Source organism: Oncorhynchus masou, chromosome 3 (genome assembly GCF_036934945.1).
Source record: "Oncorhynchus masou masou isolate Uvic2021 chromosome 3, UVic_Omas_1.1, whole genome shotgun sequence".
Classification (NCBI taxonomy): Eukaryota; Metazoa; Chordata; class Actinopteri; order Salmoniformes; family Salmonidae; genus Oncorhynchus; species Oncorhynchus masou.
The window spans coordinates 17587097-17595055 of record NC_088214.1 but is presented as its reverse complement, the minus strand read 5'-3'; positions in this window follow the sequence as shown (position 1 = coordinate 17595055).

Genomic DNA, 7959 nt, shown 5'->3' with positions numbered 1-7959 from the left:
CAGGAGTCAGCTAACCTGGAGTTCAATCAATGAGACGAGATTGGAGATGTTGGTTAGAGCTGCCCTGCCCTATTAAAAATACTCACAAAATTTGAGTTTGCTATTCACAAGAAGCATTGCCTGATGAACCATGCCTCGAACAAAAGAGAGCTCAGAAGACCTAAGATTAAGAATTGTTGACTTGCATAAAGCTGGAAAGGGTTACAAAAGTATCTCTAAAAGCCTTGATGTTTATCAGTCCACGGAAAGACAAATTGTCTATAAATGGATAAAGTTCAGCACTGTTGCTACTCTCCCTAGGAGTGGCCGTCACCACGGAAGAAGCCACTGCTGTCCAAAAAAACATTGCTGCACTTCTGCAAAAGAGCAATTGAATGTTCCACAGCGCTTCTGGCAAAATATTCTGTGGGCAGATTACACTAAAGTTGAGTTTTTGGAAGGAACACAAAACACTGTGTGGAGAAAAAAAGGCAGAGCACACCAACATTAAAACCTTATCCCAACTGTAAAGTATGGTGGAGGGAGCATCATGGTTTGGGGCTGCCTCAGGGCCTGGACAGCTTGCTATCATTGACGGAAAAATGAATTCCAAAGTTTATCAAGACATTTTTCAGGAGAATGTAGGCCTATCTGTCCGCCAATTGAAGCTCAACAGAAGTTAGTTGATGCAACAGGAAAATGACCCAAAACACAGAAGTAAATCAACAACAGAATTGCTTCAACATTTCCTAGTGACAATAGTCCTTGCAGTGCTTCTGCAGTGAAGTCTTGGAGCCCCAAAAACTTATTCGGCCGCAGATGTAACGATGTCCAGGTTCTTCGACTGCTTAGACACGTGTACTGTACAATTAATCACTGTGGCTATAAATGCCACAAAATCCACTTCACAGTGAGTATATCCAGATCACTCGATTGACTTTAAACACTAGCAACTGGTTGCAATGCATCCACTACGATATCTTCAACACTGTTGTCTCTTGCCCCTTCGACTCTCTTCACAGCCTCCACATAGGAGATGTGCTGCACAGCCCTGATCCTTGACACTTTGACCTTCTTCAGTCTAACAGGGCACTCAAGGAAGTCTGGGGTATGATCCCCACCACAGTTGCCACATTTTCCATTGACAGATTCTTCAGTAATAAACTTCTCCCGTCTGCAAACATTTGGCACGTGACCATATCCTTTAGAATTCCTACACTGTAATGGTTTGGAAACAAATGCTCTCACCACATACCTCCCCAATCCAAGCTTCACATATTCAGGTAGAGTCTCCTCAAACAAAATTATCAATAGGTTTTTCTCCTTCCTTCCATTTACCATACGGGTCAGGCGACGTGCACTGACCACTACTGGGATTTTCTGACTAAGGTACTTGTCATCTACAGTACCAGTCTTTATTTTTACAATTTTCTACATTGTAGAATAATAGTGAAGAGAACAAAATTATGAAATAACACATATGGAATCATGTGGTAATCAAAAAAGTATTAAACATATCAACATATATTTTATATTTGAGATTCTTCAAAGTAGCCACCCTTTGCCTTGATGACAGCTTTGCATGCTCTTGGCATTATCTCAACCAGCTTCATGAGGTAGTCACCTGGAATGCAATTCAATTAACAGGTGTGCCTTATTAAAAGTTAATTTATGAAATGTATTTCCTTCTTAATGCGTTTGAGCCAATCAGTTGTGTTGTGACATGGTAGGGTTGGTATACAGAAGTTAGCCCTATTTGGTAAAATACCGAATCCATATTATGGCAAGAACAGCTCAAATAAGCAAAGAGAAACGACAGTTTAAGACATAAATGTCAGTCAATATAGAAAAATTATTAAAGTCCAGTCGCAAAAACCATCAAGCGTTATGATGAAACTGGCTCTCATGAGAACCGACACAGGTGAGGAAGACCCAGAATTACCTCTGCCGCAGAGGATAAGTTCATTAGAGTTACCAGCCTCAGAAATTGCAGCCCAAATAAATGCTTCACAGAATTCAAGTAACAGACACATCTCAACATCAACTGTTCAGAGGAGACTGCGTGAATCAGACCATTGCTGCAAATGAACCACTACTAAGGGACACCATTAATAAGAAGATACTTGCTTGGGCCAAGAAACACAAGCAATGGACATTAGACCGGTGAAAATCTGTTCTTTGGTCTGATGAGTCCAAATTTGAGATTTTTGGTTCCAAACGCCGTGTCTTCGTGAGACGCAGAGTAGGTGAAAGGATTATTTCCGCATGTGTGGTTCCCACTGTGAAGTATGGATGAGGAGGTGTGATAGTGTGGGGGTGCTATTCTGGTGACACTGTCAGTGATTTATTTAGAATTCAAGGCACACTTAACCTGCATGGCTACCACAGCATTCTGTAGCGATACACCATCCCATCTAGTTTGCTCTTAGTGGGTATCATTTGTTTTTCAATAGGACAATGACCCAACACATGTCCAGGCTTTGTAAGGGCTATTTGACCAAGAAAGGGAGTGATGGAGTGCTGCATCAGATGACCTGGCCTCAACAATCACCCGACCTCAACCCAATTGAGATGGTTTGGGATGAGTTGAACTGCAGAGTGAAGGAAAAGCAGCCAACAAATGCTCAGCATATGTGGGAACTCCTTCAAGACTGTTGGAAAAGCATTCCAGGTGAAGCTGGTTGAGCAGTTATCAAAGCAAAGTGTGGCTACTTTGAAGAATATAATATATATTTTGATTAGTTTAACACTTTTTTGGTAACTACATGATTCCATGTGTTTTTCATATTTTCACGTTACTTCTGAGGTGGACAATTTTGCCAGATCCAGTGCCTGGTTCTTCTGTTCTTCATCAACACAATTAACCAAAACAAGGCAGCTTCTAGTCACCTTGATTGAATCCAACTGGTTTCTTCACAGTCCTCGATATTACAAATGGATTTCCCAAATTAATCTCCTTGTCCCAGAAACGCAGTCCAATAAGAAATGCATTATTGGACCAGTCCTTGACTTCTTCTACAATTTTTGCTCGTTTTGTTCCATTCTTTGATTTCCGATTGGAAACAACAGGCTGTGGTCTATCTTGGTTTAGTTTAAAAAAAAAATTCTTATAATGTTCAGTATTGGAAACGTGGATGTGGGTACACAGACCTGGGAGCAACTGCGGCCCCTTTTGATGAGTTCAGATTTTTTGTGGCCCCCACCCCCATAAAAGTTGCCCATCCCTGTCCTATACGGAGGCAACCAAAATAGTTTTGAAAGCAAACTACTGTGTTGAAGATATGGGCTGCAGTCCAAACTCAAAGTAGACAGCAGGACTTGGCCCTAAACCCTCAGCCCTTGAATGACGTTTTGCATCGTCACATCCGAATGTACCTTAAATGTCCCTCGCCCAAGCGAGGGAAAGTGATGATCGGAGAGGCAACGTCCTTGGTGAAAATCTTGAAATTGAGGCTAAAAACAACCAACCTGAAGCTATTAATGTACTTAGCAAGCTAACCTAGCTAGCCTGCATAGCCGGCTAGCTAGTTTCAGTTTGCTAATTTATTCCAATAAATGTCAGAATTCCAAAAAACATGTCTATGAAGCTAGCTATGTTTTATAGGCTCCTCAGTATGAGACTAAGCCAATTTGCAAACGCTACAATCAATTTACTCTAAAAACATTTTTTAACAAGCTAGCATCATAATTTTATCTGACATGACTAAAATAGCAGCCATGTTGATTAAATGTGACACTTTGCGGCCACCGGAGTATGACACGTTGTCACGCCCTGGTCTAAGTATTTTGTGTTTTTCTTCATCTATTGGGTCAGGCCAGGGTGTGGCATGGAGTGTTTGTATTGTGGTGTGTTTTGTCTTGGGGTTTTGGTGTGTATGTATTTAGGATTGTAGCTAGTGGGGTTATCTAGCAAAGTCTATGGCTGTCTGGAGTGGTTCTCAATCAGAGGCAGGTGCTTATCGTTGTCTCTGATTGGGAACCATATTTAGGCAGCCATATTCTTTGAGTTTGCCGTGGGTGATTGTCCTTAGTGTCTTGATGTCCTTGTGCTGTGTTAGTTGACACCAGTTTAGGCTGTTTCGGTTTTCGTGTATTTGTTTTGTAGTGTTTTGTATTGATTCGCGTTACGTTTGTTTTATTAAACATGGATCACAATAGACACGCTGCAGTTTGGTCCGACTCTCCTTCACCATATGAAAACCGTGACACACGTGACTACAGTTTACATTGAATTGTGTGTCAGATCAACCATCAATTGGATAAAACAATTCCTAAGAAGACCCACTTCTATCTGGAATTTTATTCCTCATCATGTCTTCTCTACTTTTGGTGGCCTTAACTTCATGTTGTTTTGCAATTATAATATTGACAAAGTTCCAGTGAAACTTTCTGCTTTTCATCGGCAGGTTTTCTTGTCATGGTCCTTAATTTATAAACACAATTTTTCTCCACACATATTATATATGGAATAATCGGGATATATTGTATAAAAATACCTCTCTGTTTTTAGAATATTGGTTCCGAAATAATATCCTATTGGTGAGCCAATTGGTAAATGCAGAGGGTCTTTTACTCAGTTATAAAGAATTCTTATCACTTTACAAGGTCCCTGTAACACCTAAAGATTTTGCAATTGTTTTAGATGCCATTCCCTCAGGTGTTGCTCTGTTATTCAGGAACATGTCAAGACATGACCCTCAGAGCCTACCTTCTGTTGACCCTGTTGACTCATCAGTAGGAAGGATTTGTTTCTCTTTTGGTCCATTCAACAACAGAGCGATACGAACCTTGTTTCAGCAGGATGTTGTATCTATACCTTATGTCATGCCTTATTGGAATGGATTTATTGATAATATCTATTGGAAAAAAGTTTGGATGTTGCCACACACATACCTACTTGTTAACAAAATTAAGGAAGTTTCCTTTAAAATGATTCATAAATATTATCCTGCCAACCACTATATGAAGAAGTTAAAGGAAAACATCAACTCAAATTGCTCCTTTTGTAATGACCACCCAGAAACAGTTTTGCATCTTTCTTGGCATTGTATGCATGTAAGAAAACTGTGGCAAGACATCAGTAGGTTTATAATTGAACACATTTATGAAGATTTTACACTATTGTGGAGAGATGTACTGTTTGGATTCTTTACATACAATAGAAATAAGCTGAATCATTTTTATGTAATTAATTTCATTATTCTTTTGGCCAAAAGAATACACAAATGTAAATTTACAAACAGAAAACCACATTTTCGTACCCTACAAAAAGAAATTGAACTGTATCTCTATCTCCTGATTCTGCCTCCTCAACCCTCCTCTCTTCCCTTTCTGCATCCTTTGACTCTCTATGTCCCCTATCCTCCAGGCCGGCTCGGTCCTCCCCTCCCGCTCCGTGGCTCGACGACTCATTGCGAGCTCACAGAACAGTGCTCCGGGCAGCCGAGCGGAAATGGAGGAAAACTCGCCTCCCTGCGGACCTGGCATCCTTTCACTCCCTCCTCTCTACATTTTCCTCCTCTGTCTCTGCTGCTAAAGCCACTTTCTTCCACTCTAAATTCCAAGCATCTGCCTCTAACCCTAGGAAGCTCTTTGCCACCTTCTCCTCCCTCCTGAATCCTCCTCCCCCTCCCCCCCTCCTCCCTCTCTGCAGATGACTTCGTCAACCATTTTGAAAAGAAGGTCGACGACATCCGATCCTCGTTTGCTAAGTCAAACGACACCGCTGGTTCTGCTCACACTGCCCTACCCTGTGCTCTGACCTCTTTCTCCCCTCTCTCTCCAGATGAAATCTCGCTTCTTGTGACGGCCGGCCGCCCAACAACCTGCCCGCTTGACCCTATCCCCTCCTCTCTTCTCCAGACCATTTCCGGAGACCTTCTCCCTTACCTCACCTCGCTCATCAACTCATCCCTGACCGCTGGCTACGTCCCTTCCGTCTTCAAGAGAGCGAGAGTTGCACCCCTTCTGAAAAAACCTACACTCGATCCCTCCGATGTCAACAACTACAGACCAGTATCCCTTCTTTCTTTTCTCTCCAAAACTCTTGAACGTGCCGTCCTTGGCCAGCTCTCCCGCTATCTCTCTCAGAATGACCTTCTTGATCCAAATCAGTCAGGTTTCAAGACTAGTCATTCAACTGAGACTGCTCTTCTCTGTATCACGGAGGCGCTCCGCTCCGCACTGCTAAAGCTAACTCTCTCTCCTCTGCTCTCATCCTTCTAGACCTATCGGCTGCCTTCGACACTGTGAACCATCAGATCCTCCTCTCCACCCTCTCCGAGTTGGGCATCTCCGGTGCGGCCCGCGCTTGGATTGCGTCCTACCTGACAGGTCGCTCCTACCAGGTGGCGTGGCGAGAATCTGTCTCCTCGCCACGCGCTCTCACCACTGGTGTCCCCCAGGGCTCTGTTCTAGGCCCTCTCCTATTCTCGCTATACACCAAGTCACTTGGCTCTGTCATAACCTCACATGGTCTCTCCTATCATTGCTATGCAGACGACACACAATTAATCTTCTCCTTTCCCCCTTCTGATGACCAGGTGGCGAATCGCATCTCTGCATGTCTGGCAGACATATCAGTGTGGATGACGGATCACCACCTCAAGCTGAACCTCGGCAAGACGGAGCTGCTCTTCCTCCCGGGGAAGGACTGCCCGTTCCATGATCTCGCCATCACGGTTGACAACTCCATTGTTTCCTCCTCCCAGAGCGCTAAGAACCTTGGCGTGATCCTGGACAACACCCTGTCGTTCTCAACTAACATCAAGGCGGTGGCCCGTTCCTGTAGGTTCATGCTCTACAACATCCGCAGAGTACGCCCTGCCTCACACAGGAAGCGGCGCAGGTCCTAATCCAGGCACTTGTCATCTCCCGTCTGGATTACTGCAACTCGCTGTTGGCTGGGCTCCCTGCCTGTGCCATTAAACCCCTACAACTCATCCAGAACGCCGCAGCCCGTCTGGTGTTCAACCTTCCCAAGTTCTCTCACGTCACCCCGCTCCTCCGCTCTCTCCACTGGCTTCCAGTTGAAGCTCGCATCCGCTACAAGACCATGGTGCTTGCCTACGGAGCTGTGAGGGGAACGGCACCGCAGTACCTCCAGGCTCTGATCAGGCCCTACACCCAAGCAAGGGCACTGCGTTCATCCACCTCTGGCCTGCTCGCCTCCCTACCACTGAGGAAGTACAGTTCCCGCTCAGCCCAGTCAAAACTGTTCGCTGCTCTGGCCCCCAATGGTGGAACAAACTCCCTCACGACGCCAGGACAGCAGAGTCAATCACCACCTTCCGGAGACACCTGAAACCCCACCTCTTCAAGGAATACCTAGGATAGGATAAAGCAATCCTTCTCACCCCCCCTTAAATGATTTAGATGCACTATTGTAAAGTGGCTGTTCCACTGATGTCAGAAGGAGAATTCACCAATTTGTAAGTCGCTCTGGATAAGAGCGTCTGCTAAATGACTTAAATGTAATGTAAATGTAATGTATTTTAAGACGGTTAAATGCTCTACTAACAAAAAAAGCTGTTAGATTTGTAAGTATATGCATGTCCCTTAAGGTCCTTGTGTAATTGTAATGTGATATTGTACCCCCTAGCTCGATTGTCTATTGTTTGTAATCTATGTATGCTTGTGTTCCCTCATGTGCTTTATGTATTGATTTGTTATTAATAAAAATTACACAAAAAAAAGTGTGTCAGATCAACCCCACAAGTGATCAAAGTTCTTTACCTGCTCCCTCGAGCTAAATTGAGGGCCAAGGGGGTAACGTTGGTGAATTGGACCTCCACTTAAAAATGGCAATCAAACCGCATCTGGTTGCGACAAGGATTCCCCAGAGGGAAACTGGCTAGTACGAGAGTGGGGGGGGAGAACAACCTGTTTGGACTGTAGACAAGGTCGCTTTTGTGTCAAACAAGAGAAACGGATACGCTGTGGGTTAAAAAGGTGGATTTTGGAGCATTCATTGCAACTGTT